Raw genomic sequence first — 24,071 nt, forward strand, 5'->3', positions numbered from 1 at the left:
GCGCTAATAGCGTTTCAAACGTCACTCGCTCTGAGACTTGGAGTGGTTGTTCCCCTTGCTCTGCAAGGGCCGCGGCTTTTGTGGAGCGATGGGTAACGATGCTTCGACAGTAGCTGTTGTCAATATGTTCCTGGTTCGAGCCCAGGTAGGGGCGAGGAGAGGGACGAAAGCTATACTGTTACACTGGCAATACTAAAGTGCTTATCCAATAGTCAAAGGTTAATGAAATACAAATGGTATAGAGAGAAATAGTCCTATAAATACTATATTAACTACAACCTAAAACCTCTTACCTTGGAATATTGAAGTCTTATGTTAAAAGGAACCACCAACTTTCACATGTTCTGAGCAAGGAACTTAAACGTTAGCTTTTTACATGGCAATAATTGCACTTTTACTTTCTTCTCCAACACTTTGTTTTTGCATTATTTAAACCAAATTGAACATGTTTCATTATTTATTTGAGGCTAAATTGATTTTTATTGATGTATTATATTAAAATAAGTGTTTCATTCAGTATTGTTGTAATTGTCATTATTACAAATAAATACTTTTAATTTATTTTATTTTAAATTGGCCGGTATCGGCTTTTTGGTCCTCCAATAATCAGTATTGGTATCGGCTTTGAAAAATCATAATCGGTTGACCTCTAATATGGAGACGAAGTAAGGTCTGGTATGTAGGTTCTGCCATCTGAGGGAGGAAAAATATAGATAGACTGAAGTTAACGATCCATTTTTCCATAGCATATTCCTTTATTTAACAATTCCTTTTTCATGAGTAAGGGAAAATATCAGTCACCTTTTCAATATAGTTGTATGAATCTCTTGAGCCTCAGGAGCAATCTGCCTCCTGTGTTGTATGCTGAGAGGGTGGATGTATCGTTGAACTTTGAGTTTTGAGTTGCCTGAGGACAGTTCATAGGATCCAAGATGTTCCACGTAGCAGGACTCTTACTTTCTACAGAGAAAGGAAACATTGTTATTCACAAGGAAGATCTGCTCAATTCTGCAGAACTGAGGGAGTCCTCCATCCACTCCCACTGATACAAACATGCCATTGGCATAATCAGTGCTATCAATAGTGACTTTTGATGTGCAGTAAATAGTGTTGCTTTCTGTCTCTTGTTCAATCTAGTGCTTAGCTACTTCGGGAGTGTTGAAACAATGGCAGAGGTGACAAAAATGATGGTGCACTGAGGTAATATGCCATCATGTGTTTGTTGACAGTTTCCAGGACATTCTTGAAGTTCTGAGTGCACAACCCGTTTGAAAAAGCGGTGTTTACCCTGAAACCTCATGGTCCAAAGGTGTACAAGAGCCCCATAATGCTTGATGAGCTCAGGGTAATGCTCAACATACTGGTGTTTGGGACGAAGTCTAAACCCAGGAAAGACCTCTTGCAGAGTCTGTCTACAATCACTGATTTTAGATTGCAAATACTGGACAGTTTCAGATGTAAATGTAGGTGACAACACAAGCTCGACGATGTCTTTCAAATCCGTTAACACTGCCCACACTCCATCTCCCTCTGGCACATCACTACCAACCATTAAAGGAAGCAGTCTGAGCAAGGTTGCATTTTCATGCCCATTTTCACCAATACTTCCTATGGTTGCAAATGCCTTTGGGATTGGATGTGGTCTGTTTATTTTGTCTGCGTACTGATATGGGAATGAAACCATTTTCTGGTTTAAATACTCAAGAGTGAAATACTTAAGACGTATAATTTCGCTGATGCAAAGGGCCAAGTCAACGGGCACAATTACTTCAAGCAGATCATGCAGTACATTAGGTCGGAAACCAGTAATTGCATGAAAATATTGCAAGGTCTGGCTCAAAACACTTTCACGCTTCACACCTTACTGACTCTGACCATTCAAAACATCTTGCAGGTTAAGGTCATGGGTGGCTCTTGTTCTCCCTCACCAACTTCATGGGTTTGAAATTGGCCTTGCGTGGCTGTACAGAATCTACACACAAAGTCAGCACTAAAGGATTGTAAAAAGCCTGCTAACCCATGGGCTGCAAGACTGCCAGCTGCAACACACAGGACAGTACCCTGGACACACTGACCGATGGACTCAATGAAAACCCCATCCTGTCCTATAGTGTGAATGTCTTGTAACAAAGGGCCTAACACACATTCATAACCGCCACTATGGAGATCAGGCACCTTACATAATGCTGCCAGCTGAATAATGTGCAAGGCTGATCTGTACTTACTTGGCAGATTGGCAAGCAGCCAGTATACTGCACAGAGTTTGTGTATTTCCCTGGAAGTGTCCAGTGGATTTGCTAGTTCTATGTCATCAATATACAAAAGCAATGACAATTTAAGTTCTCCTGCCGATAACAATGAATTTAATCTGAAAATATGAGCCATCTATGAGTCATGTAAAGACCTGGCTGAGCAACGTTAGATTCTTGGATTTTGTTCCTGATATCAGTATGTTTAAAAATGTCCTGAAGCATTTGAAGAAGAGGAATATGCACTTCAGTGTGTCCAGGATGCTCCATTTACAGTGCCTTGCGAAAGTATTCGGCCCCCTTGAACTTTGCGACCTTTTGCCACATTTCAGGCCTCGAACATAAAGATATAAAACTGTATTTTTTTGTGAAGAATCAACAACAAGTGGGACACAATCATGAAGTGGAATGACATTTATTGGATATTTCAAACTTTTTTAACAAATCAAAAACGGAAAAATTGGGCGTGCAAAATTATTCAGCCCCTTTACTTTCAGTGCAGCAAACTCTCTCCAGAAGTTCAGTGAGGATCTCTGAATGATCCAATGTTGACCTAAATGACTAATGATGATAAATACAATCCACCTGTGTGTAATCAAGTCTCCGTATAAATGCACCTGCACTGTGATAGTCTCAGAGGTCCGTTAAAAGTGCAGAGAGCATCATGAAGAACAAGGAACACACCAGGCAGGTCCGAGATACTGTTGTGAAGAAGTTTAAAGCCGGATTTGGATACAAAAAGATTTCCCAAGCTTTAAACATCCCAAGGAGCACTGTGCAAGCGATAATATTGCAATGGAAGGAGTATCAGACCACTGCAAATCTACCAAGACCTGGCCGTCCCTCTAAACTTTCAGCTCATACAAGGAGAAGACTGATCAGAGATGCAGCCAAGAGGCCTATGATCACTCTGGATGAACTGCAGAGATCTACAGCTGAGGTGGGAGACTCTGTCCATAGGACAACAATCAGTCGTATATTGCACAAATCTGGCCTTTATGGAAGAGTGGCAAGAAGAAAGCCATTTCTTAAAGTGTCGTTTAAAGTTTGCCACAAGCCACCTGGGAGACACACCAAACATGTGGAAGAAGGTCAGCTCTGGTCAGACCAAAATTGAACTTTTTGGCAACAATGCAAAACGTTATGTTTGGCGTAAAAGCAACACAGCTGAACACACCATCCCCACTATCAAACATGGTGGTGGCAGCATCATGGTTTGGGCCTGCTTTTCTTCAGCAGGGACAGGGAAGATGGTTAAAATTGATGGGAAGATGGATGGAGCCAAATACAGGACCATTCTGGAAGAAAACCTGATGGAGTCTGCAAAAGACCTGAGACTGGGACAGAGATTTGTCTTCCAACAAGACAATGATCCAAAACATAAAGCAAAATCTACAATGGAATGGTTCAAAAATAAACATATCCAGGTGTTAGAATGGCCAAGTCAAAGTCCAGACCTGAATCCAATCGAGAATCTGTGGAAAGAACTGAAAACTGCTGTTCACAAATGCTCTCCATCCAACCTCACTGAGCTCGAGCTGTTTTGCAAGGAGGAATGGGAAAAAATTTCAGTCTCTCGATGTGCAAAACTGATAGAGACATACCCCAAGCGACTTACAGCTGTAATCGCAGCAAAAGGTGGCGCTACCAAGTATTAACTTAAGGGGGCTGAATAATTTTGCACGCACAATTTTTCTGTTTTTGATTTGTTAAAAAAGTTTGAAATATCCAATAAATGTCGTTCCACTTCATGATTGTGTCCCACTTGTTGTTGATTCTTCACAAAAAAATACAGTTTTATATCTTTATGTTTGAAGCCTGAAATGTGGCAAAAGGTCGCAAAGTTCAAGGGGGCCGAATACTTTCGCAAGGCACTGTACATACTGCACTGACATGACTAAAGGGTAGTTCTTTGCAAAAACAAAGGTTTTCCTGCGCTTAGAAGTTGACATCTCTGCAACTTAAGCAGTGGCACTGGCAAAAACATTGCTGTCCATGACCTCCTTGACTACTTCGTCAAGGGTAGCATCGCTAATGGTGTGTTCATTTTTCAGTAATACATATTTTATTGCTTCCTTGACAAGAGGTTGAGAGAGAAAATATCTGCCCCAAGTGCTCAACTATTTCCTGTGTTGTGTAGTCAGAAACATGGAGAACACTTTGCATTTTTAAGAATGGAGGAGCCCAAATGTTTATTTAACTGAGCTCTCAACTCGTTTGTGTCAAACTGACACTCACGGAGGTCAAAAGTGTCTGCACTCTGAGTAGGACACTCTTCATCGGGGTGAACTGACCTAGTGACTGGGAGACTACAGCATCTTCACAGAAGTCAGAACTAACAGCAACTGCATGTTTCCTACTCTTGTCAGCATTAAATGAGGACTATACATTAGTGCGATAGTCACAATTCTTAAACGGGCATGTTACCATACCATCTTAATGTTAACTAGCCCACATGCTATGTATCAATGCTTTGCAATTATCTATTTCGCAAGCACGATGTGCGTTGGTAACTCCAATAGCTAGTTTGCTAAACTAAGTCAAAATCGCACAGATTTGTTTGAATACTTTTACACAGCAAGGAATTCAAATGTGTTGATAATTTATAACTCCCCAGATCAGTGGGCTCAATAAACTATGACCACCACGCTGCAGCAGACGATTAGGGTTATGCTAACACCAATGGAACCAACTACTTGTTGCTGCATCTCTTCAGCGCGTGCACCCTTGGCATAACGCTAAACCCATGCAGTCGCCGTACTGTACACACGGTCACAGCATGCAGTTGTCAAGCAGTGTGTTAACATAACCTAGACTAACGTTAGCTAAACTGAATTGCACGATATCTCCATAGAACTCACTAATAACTAAAACGAAATCAACATGCAAACATTAACTGTCCAATGGTAATATATGCTCACCTGTTTGCTAACATGCTGACCAAACCGGACATGAGCATACCGATTTTCTACACCCACACCAGAAGTGATCAGGGCACGCAGGTTGAAATATCTTAACAAACTATGAAACAATTATATTAATTTGGGGACAGGTCGAAAAACATTAAATATTTATGGCAATTTAGCTAGCAAGCTTGATGTTGCTAGCTATTTTGTCCTGGGATAAAGATATTGGGTTGCTAATTTACCTGAAATGCACAAGGTCCGACAATTCATCCACAGATGAGAAAATAATTTGGTTTACCGTTTTGTCATCTCTTCCTTCCTCAGGCTTCTTATTATTATTTTGGACTTAATATGGCGGTTGGCAACCAACTAAGTTCATCTTTCAATCCCCAATGTGGGTGTATGCTCCTAAAAACCTATGAGGAGATGGGAGAGGCCGGACTTGCAGCGCTTTGAGCATCACAAATAGAACAAAGGTTACATATGTAACCCCGGTTATGTGAGCTACATGGATCACTCCAATATATTGGCATCACTCCGCGGCGGAGGGATACATCCGAGGTCAGGATTGACAGATTTACTCCCGTGTACACCTGTGTCACGGCTGGGGTCCTCCCCTATATATAGACCCCATGGCCACGACATCACATTGGAGTGATCCAGATAGCTCACATAACCGTGGTTACATACATAACCTTTGTTATGTTTCACTATATTGTATCACTTCAATATATTGGTACACCCGTACCAGATGTAGTTGGTGCTAAAGGGACCTGGCCAGCCAGCGGCGAAATCCCAGTGCGGAATGGAGACGCAGGGGCCGTCAATGTGGAAGGGGGTCCCGGCACAGTCCCCAGAAGGGGAGGCGATGCCCAGGACTGCCCAACCAACCGCAGAGGGAGGGGCCACATTTACCCGATAGTACCTAGCAAAGGTGCAAGAGGAAGCCCAGCTGGTCGCAGCACAGATATCAACGAGGGGCACTCCTCTCAGTAGATCCCAGGACGCAGCCACACCTCGTGTTGAATGTGCCACCACAGATCCCAGCCCTGTCCTGCCAGCCAGGCGGTATGCTGTCAAAATCGTATCCACGATCCAGTGAGAGAGCCTCTGCTTTGATAACCCAGCCCCCAGGACTCACTCACCACAGCAGACAAAGAGCTGGTCTGTTGTTCTCACTGCCCGTGTCCGCACCCCATAGGCAGCCAGTACCCGCACAGGGCACAGCATGTCAGAGGGAGGCCCAGACTCCCCTCCACTGCCGGGGGGGTCGTAAGCAGACAGGATAAAAGGGATGTTCACATGCCTGTCTGACAGAACCTTTGGGAGGAAGGAAGGACTGGGGAGGAGAGAAATACTCCTCCCACCAGAGTCCATCCGGTAGCACTCAGAACTCATTGAATGAGCATGGAGCTCACCCACCCTCTTCATGGAAGTAATCACTACCAAGAAAGCCACCTTCATAGAGAGGTGTTTCAGAGAGGCAGACTCCAACGGTTAAAAAGGCGGCTTTGCCAAAGCTGCCAAGACAGCATCCAATTCCCAGCTCACCATTGAGCGGGTCCTAACTGGACGCAGGCAACGAAGCCCGTTCATAAACCTGGAGACTAAGGGATGGCGCCCCGCCGGCCTGTCCAGCCACCCCACATGGCAGGCAGATACAGTGCCTTGCGAAAGTATTCGGCCCCCTTGAACTTTGCGACCTTTTGCCACATTTCAGGCTTCAAACATAAAGATATAAAACTGTATTTTTTGGTGAAGAATCAACAACAAGTGGGACACAATCATGAAGTGGAACGACATTTATTGGATATTTCAAACTTATTTAACAAATCAAAAACTGAAAAATTGGGCGTGCAAAATTATTCAGCCCCCTTAAGTTAATACTTTGTAGCGCCACCTTTTGCTGCGATTACAGCTGTAAGTCGCTTGGGGTATGTCTCTATCAGTTTTGCACATCGAGAGACTGAAATTTTTTCCCATTCCTCCTTGCAAAACAGCTCGAGCTCAGTGAGGTTGGATGGAGAGCATTTGTGAACAGCAGTTTTCAGTTCTTTCCACAGATTCTCAATTGGATTCAGGTCTGGACTTTGACTTGGCCATTCTAACACCTGGATATGTTTATTTTTGAACCATTCCATTGTAGATTTTGCTTTATGTTTTGGATCATTGTCTTGTTGGAAGACAAATCTCCGTCCCAGTCTCAGGTCTTTTGCAGACTCCATCAGGTTTTCTTCCAGAATGGTCCTGTATTTGGCTCCATCCATCTTCCCATCAATTTTAACCATCTTCCCTGTGTCTGCTGAAGAAAAGCAGGCCCAAACCATGATGCTGCCACCACCATGTTTGACAGTGGGGATGGTGTGTTCAGCTGTGTTGCTTTTACGCCAAACATAACGTTTTGCATTGTTGCCAAAAAGTTCAAATTTGGTTTCATCTGACCAGAGCACCTGCTTCAACATGTTTGGTGTGTCTCCCAGGTGGCTTGTGGCAAACTTTAAACAACACTTTTTATGGATATCTTTAAGAAATGGCTTTCTTCTTGCCACTCTTCCATAAAGGCCAGATTTGTGCAATATACGACTGATTGTTGTCCTATGGACAGAGTCTCCCACCTCAGCTGTAGATCTCTGCAGTTCATCCAGAGTGATCATGGGCCTCTTGGCTGCATCTCTGATCAGTCTTCTCCTTGTATGAGCTGAAAGTTTAGAGGGACGGCCAGGTCTTGGTAGATTTGCAGTGGTCTGATACTCCTTCCATTGCAATATTATCGCTTGCACAGTGCTCCTTGGGATGTTTAAAGCTTGGGAAATCTTTTTTTATCCAAATCCGGCTTTAAATTTCTTCACAGCAGTATCTCGGACCTGCCTGGTGTGTTCTTTGTTCTTCATGATGCTCTCTGCGCTTTTAACGGACCTCTGAGACTATCACAGTGCAGGTGCATTTATACGGAGACTTGATTACACACAGGTGGATTGTATTTATCATCATTAGTCATTTAGGTCAACATTGGATCATTCAGAGATCCTCACTGAACTTCTGGAGAGAGTTTGCTGCACTGAAAGTAAAGGGGCTGAATAATTTTGCACGCCCAATTTTTCAGTTTTTGATTTGTTAAAAAAGTTTGAAATATCCAATAAATGTCATTCCACTTCATGATTGTGTCCCACTTGTTGTTGATTTTTCACAAAAAAATACAGTTTTATATCTTTATGTTTGAAGCCTGAAATGTGGCAAAAGGTCGCAAAGTTCAAGGGGGCCGAATACTTTCGCAAGGCACTGTATAGTGGCCAAATACCCTCTCAGCGTAGAGGCTGCCAAGCCCTCATCCAAGCGAAAATGCAGCTATTGGAGGACATACTGCACCCCGCATGACTCGGGTACAACCTCAATACCAGTGCACCAAGAGCAGAACAACCACCAGCGCAACTGGTATGCTGCGGTTGTAGCCAGTGCCCTTGCGCTCTGCCTGGTGTACATTACGCCCTCCTGTAGTCCTAACATGGACCATTGGTGCCGTTCAGAGGCCAAGCCCACAGACTGAGGCGGTGCAGTCTCGGATGCCACAGAGTTCCCCCGACCTGAGACAGATGCTCCACCATCCTGGTCCTGTCCTGCACAGCCTGGATCAGGGGAAAAAGGGGGAATGCGTAAAGCTCCAGCCCTTACCAATCGTGAGCCAGAGCATTCAAGCCCAGAGGCCCTGATGGCTTATGTGCATTATCCAGGAAGGCATTGTCTCAGTTCCACCTGAGCCCTCCTGAACATGTCCCACAGGTGCTGCACTACCTGGGGATGTAGGCTCCAGTCCTGACCAGGACATGTGTTCCCTTCCGATGTGGGAGGAAAGACCGCAGGGCCAGCGGTACAGCTCAGACCTCTAGTGTATTGATGCACCTGCTGCTCCAGCGGTACAGCTCAGAGCTCTAGTGTATTGATGCACCTGCTGCTCCTACTGTGCGGTGGCGGTGGCGCTTCGGGTGCAGCTGGTGGGAGTTGAACCACCGTTGAAGAGGCCGGAGATGGAGCAGGTCCAGGGGAATCAGTAACGAGGCCGCCGTCAGCAAGCCCAACAGGCCTTGGCAGGTCAGGGCAGATACCACCCGCCCCGGCCGAAAGTGGTCAAGACAAGATAAAATCACTTGAAATCTTCTGTTGGGCAGGCGTGCTCTCATGTGGACTAAGTCCAGTTCCATTCCAACGAAGGCCACCCTCACTGTCAGATGACTCTTCTTGTCGTTTACAGTAATGCCCAGCCCATCAATGTGGGTCAGGAGCATGTCTCTGTCTGACAGGCCCTGGGTCCTGGTCGGGGCACAAATCATCCAGGTAATTAGGCCAAACAATCCTCGGGACGTGAGAGGTGCCAGGACAGTATCCATGCACTTTGTGAAAGTGCGGGGTGCCAAGGAGAGGCCAAAAGGAAGAACCATGAATTGGTAAGCCGTCCCTTCGAAAGTGAATCGGAGGTACTGCCAATGAGCTGGGTGAACAGGATAATGGAAGTACGCATCCCTCAGGTCCAGCATCACAAACCACTGGTCCCTGGACACGGCCTGCAACACTCGGGCTGGGGACATAATGTGGAACCTTAGTACCCATTGAGGTTGCGGAGGTCCAGAATTGGTCGAAACCCTCCGTCTCTTTTTGGAACCACAGAATAAGTGGAGCATTGTGGACAACACCCAGGGGGACTCCACACCCTCCTCCCACTTTGCCCTTTGAGATCGGGAGAAGTGGCCGGGGAATGGTGTGTCAGGGGTCTTCTGGGGTCCTGTCAGGGGTTCTGCTTCTCCTTTGGCGCCCCGAGCGCCTGGGTCCCCCAGGCACGTCCCTATGGCAGTGATGGTTGACAGGTTGTTGCTCCATCTCACGTTGTTGCCCCTCCCCGCTGTCATCCCTCAGCAAGAGGTGATGGGGCAGGAGAAGGACCCCACCATCGTTCGGGTGTGGGTGGGTGACGACGGCCCGTCTGTCTTGAACCCGGGGCCTGAGGAGGCATCATGAACCGTCTCAGGGTCTCCCGGTCCCTACGAATCGGTCTGCTCCCGAACGTCATCAACCCCTGGGCCAATTGTGAGCCCTGGGGTGATGAGGAGAGTGGAAAATGTGCTTTGGAGAGCAGCTGGCAGACGGGATTGCGCCAGCCTGAGATGGTGCCGGGAGGTAAAGTCTCTGCTGTGAGTCGGAAGTGCCCCTTTGCAGAGGTCCAGCTCTCTTGCAAGGCCTCGCAGAACTCAGCAGAGATGTGGACTGATGAAAATAGCACCATATGATGGAGTAACTCTTAACCTCTCTGCACACAGAACCCGGTAGCGGGATGAAATTCGACAACATACGGTGATCGCTACATAAATAGTAATATTAAACATTCATGAAAATACAAGTATCTCACATGTTTCGAAAGCCTAGAATCTTGCTTCACTGCTCAACTAAGGGACCTTAAAGATTTGTATGTGTGGGGTACAGAGATAAGGTAGTCATTCAAAAATCATGTTAAACACCATTATTGCACACAGAGAGTCAATGCAATTTATTACGTGACTTGTTAAGTACATTTTTTAAATTTTTTAAACTCAGGCTGTAAAACAAAAGAATGTGGAAAAAGCAGAGGGGATGTGAATACTTTCTGAAGGCACTTCATCCACTTTATTCAACATCCAAATTAACGTGAAAACATGGCTGTCATTATTTCAATCAACGATAGAACCTACACTTTATATCACCATTTGAACTTATAATATGAAAGGGATAATAAGAAAGGGAGTGGTTGGTGACACACAGGAGTAGCCACTCACCGATTTCTCAGCTCATAGCACAGTTACACCTCCAACACTGGTAAAACAACCACTATGCGGATGTCGGCCAGCGCATGTTAACGCTCGATCTGATTGAATCAGATGCACTAGGGTGCCATGTGGGACGGAGCCTCAGAGGGACAAGTCACAGGGAGAGACATTCATTACTCTTCTCTGTCATATATGTTTACTATGCATGTCACTATAGGGACAAGCTAAGGTCTTGGACAGCAGCATGTTAGTCAGCTAAACATCCACTGCGCATGCAGTCGCTAGCACAAAAAAAATCTATGCGTTGTCTACTACCAGTGGCAGAGGTTGTTTCCAATTATGATGTTGTGTCCTGTTGTGCTGATGCATTCTAAGAGCTTGCCCCAGTAGAAATGGAGCATATGGAGTGGACACAGTTCTTGATTCTATGATAGTTGGCGAGAATTATTTTAGCTTCTCTATCTAATCTGATTCATCAAAAAAATGTATTTGAATCTTAAACTATCAATCAATTCACCTCAATGGTCAATTCTAGGATGTATATGTATTATCACAGACCCATAACAATGTGAACAGAAGGAATTACAGTAAAAACCATAGAAATATAATTCCTAGAATGGACAAAACCCCTTTAGACCACAGCAATTTATACACTCAATGTTTTAGTAATTATATTTCTATGGTGAAAACACCCAAAGGAAAAACCAAGGTGCTCTGACCCAAGGCATCTGTCTGAATTAAACTGGAGTAACAGGCAAACATACTCTGTGTACAGTATCCATTCTGGATTGCACTCTGCAGTCACATTAACTCAATAGCGGGCTTTTTCAGTAGTTGTCCCACGTTTTCCATTCAGGTTCTCTGTTACCTCTCTAGTATTTGTGTGTCCTGCATTTCAGCAAATGTCCCTTTATCTGCAGCTCCACAGCCTACAATAATAGGATCAGGGAGTTTAACTTGTCAGACATGCTAAACCCCAGGCCTATGTGCCTTCTAATGCCATTGGGATTTAACTGGTCGTCATATTGGCAAGTGGAAAACTAAAAGTAGCCCACTCATCTCAATGTCTTCTGACATAGTGACCCCTGACCCTTGATACCGTCTTACATGAGATGTGCTCGATAAGGCCATTAACTACTGTAGCTAGCCAATTTTACCTCAGAAGAACAGTTGGCTAACTTAACCTCAGAAGAACAGAAAGTTGAGTGAACGTCTTTCGTCAGTACCTGAGAATTGAGGAGTCCAAACGACTTTCGTGCAAATGAGGATCATCAGTGACAAAATCTATGACTCATGAGAATATAATCCATGTGTAATAACAACGTAAAAAATTCATGAACGTGTTACATTATTATGTACAGTCATATTAAGGTCCTGATTGGGCAACAAGATGATTTGACATGTCAAATAGTGTTATTTGACGGGTATCTTTATGGACACGCAAAGACCCAAACGGCGTTCTATACAAAGGCTGACGCGAATACCAGATTTGTGACCAGAAAGAACTTGTTTCATTTCCTCCAGTTTTGCCTGACAAAAACAGATTATCATTGTCAACTACGTTTATCGTCCATATAAAATACAATTTAGCGATCTACTACTGATTCAATAGGCTACCTGACGATTTCATTGATCATTTTTGTATTTCAGGTAGGCCTAGTTTGGGTGGCTACCTGCTATATGTTTAAAGATAAGTAGCTGTAACATTGCACTGTCTTCAATATTATGGGATGAATAATTTATTAAGATATTTGTGAGGAAGTAAAGGGCTACCAGGCTGGCAACGAGCACTCGGTAGGCAGGCTGCCCTCCAACGTGATGGCACGTTCCAGACATGACATGCTTTCCATCCGATCCTGCAACCTCTTCTACAAGTAGGTCATATGGTTGTATGATTCATCTTTCTCTGGACTCCAGATATCGGCTGCTAACATGGATGATTTATTGCTAATAAGTGCAGAATTTATTCCATTTCAAAATAGCTTTGCAAAATACTTTACTCATCAGATTGTAAGAGTTTCTCAGCGTCTGTGACCACAGTTTTCGGGGTGGCATTTTTGGGGGGAAAACATGCACCCCAAAAGATCTGTGCATGGCCATGAATCTTCTCATTATGCTTCTAAACTGAAAAATCTGGAACAATTGTGCATTTTGTGATAAAAGCACAAAATTTGGCACAGATATAGATTCATGTATATCTTTACATTTTAGTCATTTAGCACATGGTCTTCCAAACTCGGTCCTGGGGCCCCCCATGGGTTCAGGTTTTGGCTTTTGCCCAAGCACTACACAGCTGATTCAAATAATCAAAGCTTGATAATGAGTTGGTTATTTGATGTAAAATGTTATTTGAATCAGCTGTGTAGTGCTAGGGGAAAAACCAAAACCAAAACCTGGGGGGGGGGGGGTCAGGACCGAGTGGGGGGCCAGAACCATGTTAGGGAAACCCTGATTTAGCAGAGACTCTTATCCAGAGCAATTAGGGTTAAATGCATTGCTCAAGGGCACGTCGACAGATGTTGCACCTAGTCTGCTCTGGGATTCAAACCAGCAACCTTTCAGTTACTGGCCCAACACTCAACCACAAGGCTACCTACCCGCCAACAGTTGGCCTACCATCATTTTACAGTTCAGAAGAGAGGTACAAATTGAAACAGAAGTAATGGGTTGATTAATAGCCTAAATTGTCTATCCAATGAGCTCGTAGTGGCATAGGCCTATAGGATATCAGAGACGTTTCTTTTCTTTGCACGGGAACAAATATGGCCTTTTGACAAACATTTTATGCAATTCTACTACACTTTATATGTGTGGAGACATTAGCATACTTTTTATATGATGGCAACCTAGGCCTACTCTGCTGACAATGACAACAGATCAATAAAAACAAACTTGTCTTGAATGCAACCATGTAACGAAGACCTATGTAAAGGGTTCATGGCTAGAAGGAATCCAGCTTTTGTCAAATTAACCTCAAAAGTTATTTTTTGAATTTTAGCTAACCCTAACCCTTTTCCTAACCCTAACCTAATTCTCCTAACCGGCTACTTTAATTATGCTAATCTGCTATGACAAAACCTTCTAGACATGACCATGAAAAAAGGGGAGAACCAAATTGTACAATATGAAGTCCATATAGCCTGGAGGAGGACATTAGTCCAAAAAAAGCTCAGTGGCACTGACCCAATGATAATTTGTTGAGAACTTTATTTATAAGAGGGAAAAGGTATGGACATTACAGCAAAGGCCTCAATGGGATAAGACAACCGGCTGTTTTGAATATTGGTTGTTCCAGCCCAACAATATATTTACTCTTTATTTGACACCAAAACAGCTGAATGAATTAAACACAACCAAACAATTAAGAGCCCTGATGGTATAGGTGACCCGAATAAGTGATAATCTAACATCAGGTGGCTTTTAATTTGTTATGTACTGTAGGTTCACCAGCAGACCTCTATCAAGACACCCATGTCGACTGGATTCCCCCGTGAAAATGAGCAATGGTGCAGCAGCATCAGTTTCTACGACTTCGTCCTTATCCAGATATGAAAAGGAGACATATCATTTCCCCCCCCCCCCCCCCCCATCGGGTCAGATGCAGAATGTCAATTGGGTGCCTTGCAAACACCCATAAGACTAATGCCATCATACTGTAGGTCAATGGTTCCTAACTCCGGTCCTCAGGTACCCCCAACAGTTCAGTTTTATTGAAGCCCCGGTGCAAACAAACCTGATTCAACTTGTGAACTAATCATCAGGCCCTGAATGAGTTAAAGTATTGTGTGTACTGTTGGGAGTACTCAATGTGTACTCAAGGCCTGGAGTTGGGAACCACTGCTGAAGGCCTATGGCTACATTGGTGTTGCATACCATAATAAGCTGCAAAATGGGTTCACATGGCTGATATTTGATTGTCACTCTTTTTTTCCAGGATAAAACTAATTGGAGAGCTTCAGACTGAACAAAGGAGGTACTGTTTGTTCATTTGAGAATACACTGCAGAAACAGACAAATTAGAGACATATTCTCTTCCCCTCTTTCTAGCACAATTGTGATCTGTGATTAATTAACATTGACATTACTTCATCACAAAAAACGAGTTCAAGCACTTCACTTCAAAGAATGATCACTTTTATATAAAAGTAAGCTAACTCATATGTAAAGGTTGGACATCTTAATAACTTGTAGGCTATTATTACTAAAGCATAATTTCAGGTGAACAAAAGAAAGTCAATACCAGAGGTGGCGAACCTCCTTCCACTGATCCCTGATCTACTGGGTGAGCAGACTTCTGTTCCAGCCAAGCGATAGCACACTTGATTATCAACTACTTAGTTCTGATAAATTGAATTAGGTGTGTTAGTGCTGGGCTGGAACAGAAGCCTGCACACCCAGCAGGGTTGGCCTGCTCCAGTTGTAATAGCTTTATACATATTGATTTTTAAACTGTATTTTTGTTTTAAATTCGCTAACATACAGTAGGTCCCCATAATCCTCTTCATCCGCAGACAGTGTTTCACAAGTCTCTGTATCTGAGGACAGATAACATTACAAAGAATCAGGCTGCATTATAATCAAATTAGACAGTACTGAATATTATGTTGTAATACACAGTGCACTCGGAAAGTATTCAGACCCCTTTTTCCACATTTTGTTGCATTAGAGCCTTGTTCTAAAATTGATATAATTAATTTTCCCCCTCAATATACACACAATGCTCCATAATGACTAAGCGAAAACAGATTTAGAAATGTTTGCAAATTGTTTCCATTGATCATCCTTGAGATGTTTCTTCAATTGATTGGATATTACTTTGAAAAGACACACACCTGTCTATATAAGGTCCCACAGTTGACAGTGCATGTCAGAGCAACAACCAAGCCATGAGGTCGAAGGAATTGTCCGCAGAGTTCAGAGACAGGATTCTGTTGAGGCACAGATCTGGGGAATTGTACCAAAACATTTCTTTAGCATTGAAGGTCGCCAAGAACACAGTGAACAAAGACTCTTCCTAGAGCTGTCCGCCCCGCCAAACTGAGCAATAGGGGGAGAAAGGCCTTGGTCAGATAGGTGACCAAGAACCCACATTCCAGTACGATAACCATCTTGGCAGCACTCCACCAATCAGGCCTTTATGGCACTGGCCAGATGGAAGCCGCTCCTTAGTAAAAGGCACATGACAGCCCGCTTGAAGCTTGCCAAAAGGAACCTAATGGACTCTCACAGCAGAAACAAGACACTCTGGTCTGAAACCAATCCTTGATCTCAGACTGGGACAAAGGTTCACCTTCCAACAGGACAACTACCCTAAGCACACAGCCAAGACAGGAATGGCTTCGGGACTAGTCTTTGAATGTCCTTGAGTGGCCCAGCCAGAGACCAGACTTGAACCAGCTCTAACATCTCTGGAGAGACCTGAAAATAGCTGTGGAGCGAGGCTCCCCGTCCAACCTGACAGAGCTTGAGAGGATTTGCAGAGAAGAAATGAGAGAAACCCACAAAATACAGGTGTGCCAAGCTTGTAGCGTCCAACACAAGAAGACTTAAGGCTGTAATCGCTGCCAAAGGTACTTCAACAAAGAGTAAAAAGATTGAATACGTGATATTTCAGCTTTTTTATTTATTTCAAAAATTTGATTTTTTTTGCTTTGTGATTATGGGGTATTGTGAGTACATTGATGAGTGAAAAGAAAAAAAGGCTTTAACGTAACATAATGTGGAAAAAGTCAAGGGGTCTGAAAACTTTCCGAATGCACTACATACAGTTGAAGTCGGAAGTTTACATACACCTTAGCCAAATACATTTAAACTCAGTTTCACAATTCCTGACATTTAATCCAAGTAAAAATTCCCTGTCTTAGGTCAGTTAGGACCACCACTTTATTTTAAGAATGTGAAATGTCAGAATGGCAGTAGAGCGAATGATTTCAGCTTTTATATTTTTCATCACATTCCCAGTGGGACAGATATTTACATACACTCAATTAGTATTGGGTAGAATTGCCTTTAAATTGTTTAATTTAGGACAAACGTTTTGGGTAGCCTTCCACAAGCTTCCCACAATAAGTTGGGTGAATTTTGGTCCATTCCTCCTGACAGAGCTGGTGTAACCAGGTCAGGTTTGTAGGCCTCCTTGCTCGAACACTCTTTTTCAGTTCTGCCCACATATTTTCTGTAGGATTGAGGTCGGGGCTTTGTGATGACCACTCCAATACCTTGACTTTGTTGTCCTTAAGCCGTTTTGCCACAACTTTGGAAGTATGCTTGGGGTCATTGTCCATTTGGAAGACCCATTTGCGACCAAGTGTTAACTTTCTGACTGATGTCTTGAGATGTTGCTTCAATATATAAAAAAAAAAAAATTCTCTCATGAAGCCATCTATTTTGTGAAATGCACCAGTTCCTCCTGCAGCAAAGCACCCCCACTACATGATGCTGCTACCCCGTGCTTCACGGTTGGGATGGTGTTCTTCGGCTTGCAAGCCCCCCCTTTTTTCCTCCAAATATAATGATGGTCATTATGGACAAACAGTTCTATTTTTGTCTCATCAGACCAGAGGACATTTCTACAAAAAGTACAATCGTTGTCCACATGTGCAGTTGTAAACCGTGTTCTGCGATTAATTTGCACTTTTCGCACCAAGGTGCGTTCATCTCTAGGAGACAGAACGCGTCTCATTCCTGAGCGGAATGAAGGCTGCATGGTCCCATGGTGTTTATACTTGGTTACTATTGTTTGTACAGATGAACGTGGTACCTTCAGGTGTTTGGAAATTGCTCCCAAGGATGAACCAGGCTTGTGGAGGTCTACAAATTTGTTTTATGAGGTCTTGGCTGATTTCTTTTGATTTTCCCATGATGTCAAGCAAGGCTGAGTTTGAAGGTAGGCCTTGCAATATATCCACAGGTACACATCCAATTGAATCAAACGATGTCAATTAGCCTATCAGAAGCCTCTAAAGCCATGACATCATTTTCTGCAATTTTCCACACTGTTTAAAAGGCACAGTCAACTTATTGTATGTAAACTTCTGACCCACTGGAATTGTAATACAGTGAATTTTAAGTGAAATAATCTGTCTGTAAACAATTACTTGTGTCATGCAAAGTAGATGTCTTAACCGACTTGCATAAACTACAGTTTGTTAACAAGACATTTGTGGAGTGGAAAAAAAGTTTACTGACTCCAACCTAAGTGTATGTAAACTTCCGACTTCAACTGCGCACACACACACACACGCACGCACGCACGTTCAAAAGTTTGGGGTCACTTAGACATTTTTGAAAGAAAAGCACATTTCTTGTCCATTAAATTAACATAAAATTGATCATAAATACAGGGTCGACATTGTTAATGTTCTAAATGACTATTGTAGCTGAAAATGGCAGATTTGTAATGTAATATCTACATAGGCATACAGAGGGCTAATATCAGCAACTATCACTCCTGTGTTCCAATGGCACCCTGTGTTAGCTAGTCCAAGTTTATCATAAAAGGCTAATTGATCAATAGAAAACCCTTTTGCAATTATGTTAGCACAGCTGAAAACTATTTTGCTGATTAAATACAACTGGTTTTCTTTAGACTAGTTGAGTATCTGGAGCATCAGCATTTGTGGGTACGATTATAGGCTCAAAATGGACAGAAACAAATAACTTTCTTCTGAAACGCGTCAGTCTATTCTTGTTCTGAGAAATGAAGGCTATTCCATGCGAAAAGTTGCCAAGAAACTGAAGATCTCGTACAACGCTGTGTACTACTCCCTTTACAGAACAGAGCAAACTGGCCCTAACCAGAATAGAAAGAGGAGTGGGAGGCCCCGGTGCACAACTGAGCAAGAGGACAAGTACACTAGAGTGTCTAGTTTGAGAAACAGACGCCTCACAAGTCCTCAACTGTCAGCTTTATTAAATAGTACCCGCAAAACACCAGTCTCAACGTCAACAGCGAAGAGGCGACTCCGGGATGCTGGCCTTCTAGGCAGGATTCCTCTGTCCAGTTTCTGTGTTCTTTTGCCCATCTTAATCTTTTATTTTTATTGGCCAGTCTGAGATATGGCTTTTTCTTTGAAACTCTGCCTAGGAGGCCAGCATCCCGGAGTGACCTCTTCACTGTATCTAGAGTTAGACATTTCTAAGCGGAAATTACTACGGCTTGATTTGCCCTAACAAAAAATGGATATACCACAAAAATATCCTTTAATTATAATCCACATAATGCATGTGTCCTGCTGCTGCAGAATTGTTTTCCTGCTGTAGCAAACTGACTCAAATTAAGATCCTACATCTGTAATGGTATTCATGATGTAAGCAGATATGAATGCTCTTTGGCTGGACCCTAACATAAGATGAGCAATTCCTAATTCTACTACAATAAGTAGACTTCAACCAGGATCTCAGCGATCACTGCCTCATTGCCTGTATCCGCCACGGAGCCGCAGTCAAACAACCACCCCTCATCACTGTCAAACGCTCCCTAAAACACTTCTGTGAGCAGGCCTTTCTAATCGACCTGGCCCGGGTATCCTGGAAGGACATTGACCTCATCCCGTCAGTTGAGGATGCCTGGTCATTCTTTAAAAGTAACTTCCTCACCATTTTAGATAAGCATGCTCCGTTCAAAAAATGCAGAACTAAGAACAGATACAGCCCTTGGTTCACTCCAGACCTGACTGCCCTCGACCAGCACAAAAACATCCTGTGGCGGACTGCAATAGCATCGAATAGTCCCCGTGATATGCAACTGTTCAGGGAAGTCAGGAACCAATACACGCAGTCAGTCAGGAAAGCTAAGGCCAGCTTCTTCAGGCAGAAGTTTGCATCCTGTAGCTCCAACTCCAAAACGTTCTGGGACACTGTGAAGTCCATGGAGAACAAGAGCGCCTCCTCCCAGCTGCCCACTGCACTGAGGCTAGGTAACACGGTCACCACCGATAAATCCATGATTATCGAAAACTTCAATAAGCATTTCTCAACGGCTGGACATGCCTTCCGCCTGGCTACTCCAAACTCGGCCAACAGCGCCGCCCCCCCCCCCCCCCCCCCCCGCAGCTCCTCGCCCAAGCCTCTCCAGGTTCTCCTTTACCCAAATCCAGATAGCAGATGTTCTGAAAGAGCTGCAAAACCTGGACCCGTACAAATCAGCTGGGCTTGACAATCTGGACCCTCTATTTCTGAAACTATCCGCCGCCATTGTCGCAACCCCTATTACCAGCCTGTTCAACCTCTCTTTCATATCGTCTGAGATCCCCAAGGATTGGAAAGCTGCCGCAGTCATCCCCCTCTTCAAAGGGGGAGACACCCTGGACCCAAACTGTTACAGACCTATATCCATCCTGCCCTGCCTATCTAAGGTCTTCGAAAGCCAAGTCAACAAACAGATCACTGACCATCTCGAATCCCACCGTACCTTCTCCGCTGTGCAATCTGGTTTCCGAGCCGGTCACGGGTGCACCTCAGCCACACTCAAGGTACTAAACGATATCATAACCGCCATCGATAAAAGACAGTACTGTGCAGCCGTCTTCATCGACCTTGCCAAGGCTTTCGACTCTGTCAATCACCATATATATTCTTATCGGCAGACTCAATAGCCTCGGTTTTTCGGATGACTGCCTTGCCTGGTTCACCAATTACTTTGCAGACAGAGTTCAGTGTGTCAAATCGGAGGGCATGCTGTCCGGTCCTCTGGCAGTCTCTATGGGGGTGCCACAGGGTTCAATTCTCGGGCCGACTCTTTTCTCTGTATATATCAATGATGTTGCTCTTGCTGCGGGCGATTCCCTGATCCACCTCTACGCAGACGACACCATTCTATATACCTTCGGCCCGTCATTGGACACTGTGCTATCTAACCTCCAAACGAGCTTCAATGCCATACAACACTCCTTCCGCGGCCTCCAACTGCTCTTAAACGCTAGTAAAACCAAATGCATGCTTTTCAACCGATCGCTGCCTGCACCCACATGCCCAACTAGCATCACCACCCTGGATGGTTCCGACCTTGAATATGTGGACATCTATAAGTACCTAGGTGTCTGGCTAGACTGCAAACTCTCCTTCCAGACTCATATCAAACATCTCCAATCGAAAATCAAATCAAGAGTCGGCTTTCTATTCCGCAACAAAGCCTCCTTCACTCACGCCGCCAAGCTTACCCTAGTAAAACTGACTATCCTACCGATCCTCGACTTCAGCGATGTCATCTACAAAATGGCTTCCAACACTCTACTCAGCAAACTGGATGCAGTCTATCACAGTGCCATCCGTTTTGTCACTAAAGCACCTTATACCACCCACCACTGCGACTTGTATGCTCTAGTCGGCTGGCCCTCGCTACATATTCGTCGCCAGACCCACTGGCTCCAGGTCATCTACAAGTCCTTAGTAGGTAAAGCTCCGCCTTATCTCAGTTCACTGGTCACGATGGCAACACCCATCCGTAGCACTCGCTCCAGCAGGTGTATCTCACTGATCATCCCTAAAGCCAACACCTCATTTGGCCACCTTTTGTTTCAGTACTCTGCTGCCTGTGACTGGAACGAACTGCAAAAATTGCTGAAGTTGGAGACTTTTATCTCCCTCACCAACTTCAAACATCAGCTATCTGAGCAGCTAACCGATCGCTGCAGCTGTACATAGTCTATTGGTAAATAGCCCACCCATTTTCACCTACCTCATTCCCATACTGTTTTTATTTATTTAATTTTCTGCTCTTTTGCACACCAATATCTCTACCTGTACATGACCATCTGATCATTTATCACTCCAGTGTTAATCTGCAAAATTGTAATTATTCGCCTACCTCCTCATGCCTTTTGCACACATTGTATATAGACTCCCCCTTTTTTTTCTATTGTGTTATTGACTTGTTAATTGTTTACTCCATGTGTAACTCTGTGTTGTCTGTTCACACTGCTATGCTTGATCTTGGCCAGGTCGCAGTTGCAAATGAGAACTTGTTCTCAACTAGCCTACCTGGTTAAATAAAGGTGAAATAAAAAATAAATAAAAATAGATTGTAACAGATCCTTGCTAGCAACATCTGCATAGCGGTTATTTTGGCGGTGTCGGAGGTGGAACTGCATTAGAGCTGTCAAAATCACATGCGGCTCCTTGTGTTACCTTGCCACGGACACTGCTATTGGATGAAATGAAACCACACCAAACTTTATATCTGACAAATTCCATGCAGCCCCATTAGAAGTTCATGCAACCGTGTTACAAGTTCCAACACTCTAATTCGTGATGTTCTATTGTCTACACTTCAGAAAGTAATCACACCCCTTGACTTTTTCAACATTTTGTTGTGTTACAAAGTGGGAGTGAAATGGATTTAATTGTAATTTGACTACACAAAATACTTTAATGTCAAAGTGGAAGAAATATTCTATGAAAATAAACACATACTGTATGTATCCAGATTATGTATCCAACCCAGAGTCATAATCACCTTTGGCAGCGATTACAGCTGTGAGTCGTTCTAGGGTAAATCGCTAAGAGCTTTCCACACCTGGAATGTGCAACATTTGACCATTATTCTTTTCAGATTTTTTCAAGCTCTGTCAGATTGGTTGTTCATTTGTAGACAACCATTCAGGTTTTGGCATAGATTTAAGTCAAAAATGTAACTCGGCCACTCAGTCACATTCACTCTCTTCTTGGTAAGCAACTCCAATGTAGATTAGGCCTTGTGTTTTAGGTTATTGTCCTGCTGAAACAGTGGAGGCCGCTGAGATGAGGACGGCTCATAATAATGGCTGGAATGGAGTGAATACAGTCGTGGCCAAAAGTTGATAATGACACAAATATTAATTTCCAAAGTTTGCTGCTTCAGTGTCTTTAGATATTTTTGTCAATGTTACTATGGAATACTGAAGTATAATTACAAGCATTTCATAAGTGTCAAAGGCTTTTATTGACAATTACATGAAGTTGATGCAAAGCGTCAATATTTGCAGTGTTGACCCTTCTTTTTCAAGACCTCTGCAATCCGCCCTGGCATGCTGTCAATTAACTTCTGGGCCACATCCTGACTGATGGCAGCCCATTCTTGCATAATCAATGCTTGGAGTTTGACAGAATGTGTGGGGTTTTGTTTGTTCCCCCGTCTGTTGAGGATTGACCACAAGTTCTCAATGGGATTAAGGTTTGGGGAGTTTCCTGGCCATGGACCCAAAATATCTGTTTTGTTCCCCAAGACAGTTAGTTATCACTTTTGCCTTATGGCAAGGTGCTCCATCATGCTGGCAAAGGCATTGTTCATCACCAAACTGTTCCTGGATGGTTGGGAAAAGTTGCTCTCGGAGGATGTGTTGGTACCATTCTTTATTCATGGCTGTGTTCTTAGGCAAAATTGTGAGTGAGACCCTTCCCTTGGCTGAGAAGCAACCCCACACATGAATGGTCTCAGGATGCTTTACACAGGACTGATGGTATCGCTCACCTCGTCTTCTCCGGACAAGCTTTTTTTCGGATGCCCCAAACAATCGGAAAGGGGATTCATCAGAGAAAATGACTTTACCCCAGTCCTCAGCGGTCCAATCCCTGTACCTTTTTGCAGAATATCAGTCTGTCCCCGATGTTTTTCCTGGAGCCTCTTTGCTGCACTTCTTTGCTTCTTCTTTGCTCGGCTACACACGCACACAAGGTCTCAGAGTGAGTGACGTCACTGATTGAAACGCCACTAGCACGCACCATCGCTAACTAGCTAGCCATCTCACATCGGCTACACACGCACACTGAGTCGAAGACTTTTGGAGGATGGTCTGGTGTGCCGATGTGAGATGGCTACCTAGTTAGCGATGGTGCGTGCTAGTGGCGTTTCAATGGTGCGTGCTAGTGACGTAAAGTCTATCCTGTTACACGTGCAGATGCACTCACACCTGCCTGCTGCCATTTCTGAGCAAGCTCTGTACTGGTGGTGCCCCGATCCTGCAGCTGAATCAAATTTAGGAGACGGTCCTGGCACTTGGTGGAGTTCTTGGGCGCCCTGAAGCCTTCTTCACAACAATTGAACCGCTCTCCTTGAAGTTCTTGATGACCCAATAAATGGTTAATTTAGGTGCAATCTTACTGGCAGCAATATCCTTGCCTGTGAACCCCTTTTGTACAAAGCAATGATG

The 24,071-nt window shown here is 43.9% G+C and overlaps 1 protein-coding gene across 3 annotated transcripts in view; it reads right to left on the minus strand.

The window, feature by feature from the left end:
* Nucleotides 1-556: 556 nt before the first annotated feature.
* tmem74b (transmembrane protein 74B) overlaps nucleotides 557-24,071 on the minus strand; it is a 31,303-nt gene continuing 7,788 nt past the window's right edge. The window contains exons 3-4 of one of the 3 annotated variants that reach the window (XR_002469199.2): nucleotides 802-960; nucleotides 557-693 (exon numbers count right to left, since the gene is read on the minus strand). The gene's annotated coding sequence lies outside the window, so the exon portion shown is untranslated. Of the gene's footprint in view, nucleotides 961-14,539; nucleotides 15,480-24,071 lie in introns of those variants that run through there. The other 2 variants (XR_002469198.2, XR_005036976.1) reach the window with 2 other exon arrangements.

The sequence above is a fragment of the Oncorhynchus mykiss genome, chromosome 17 (genome assembly GCF_013265735.2).
Source record: "Oncorhynchus mykiss isolate Arlee chromosome 17, USDA_OmykA_1.1, whole genome shotgun sequence".
Taxonomy (NCBI): domain Eukaryota; kingdom Metazoa; phylum Chordata; class Actinopteri; order Salmoniformes; family Salmonidae; genus Oncorhynchus; species Oncorhynchus mykiss.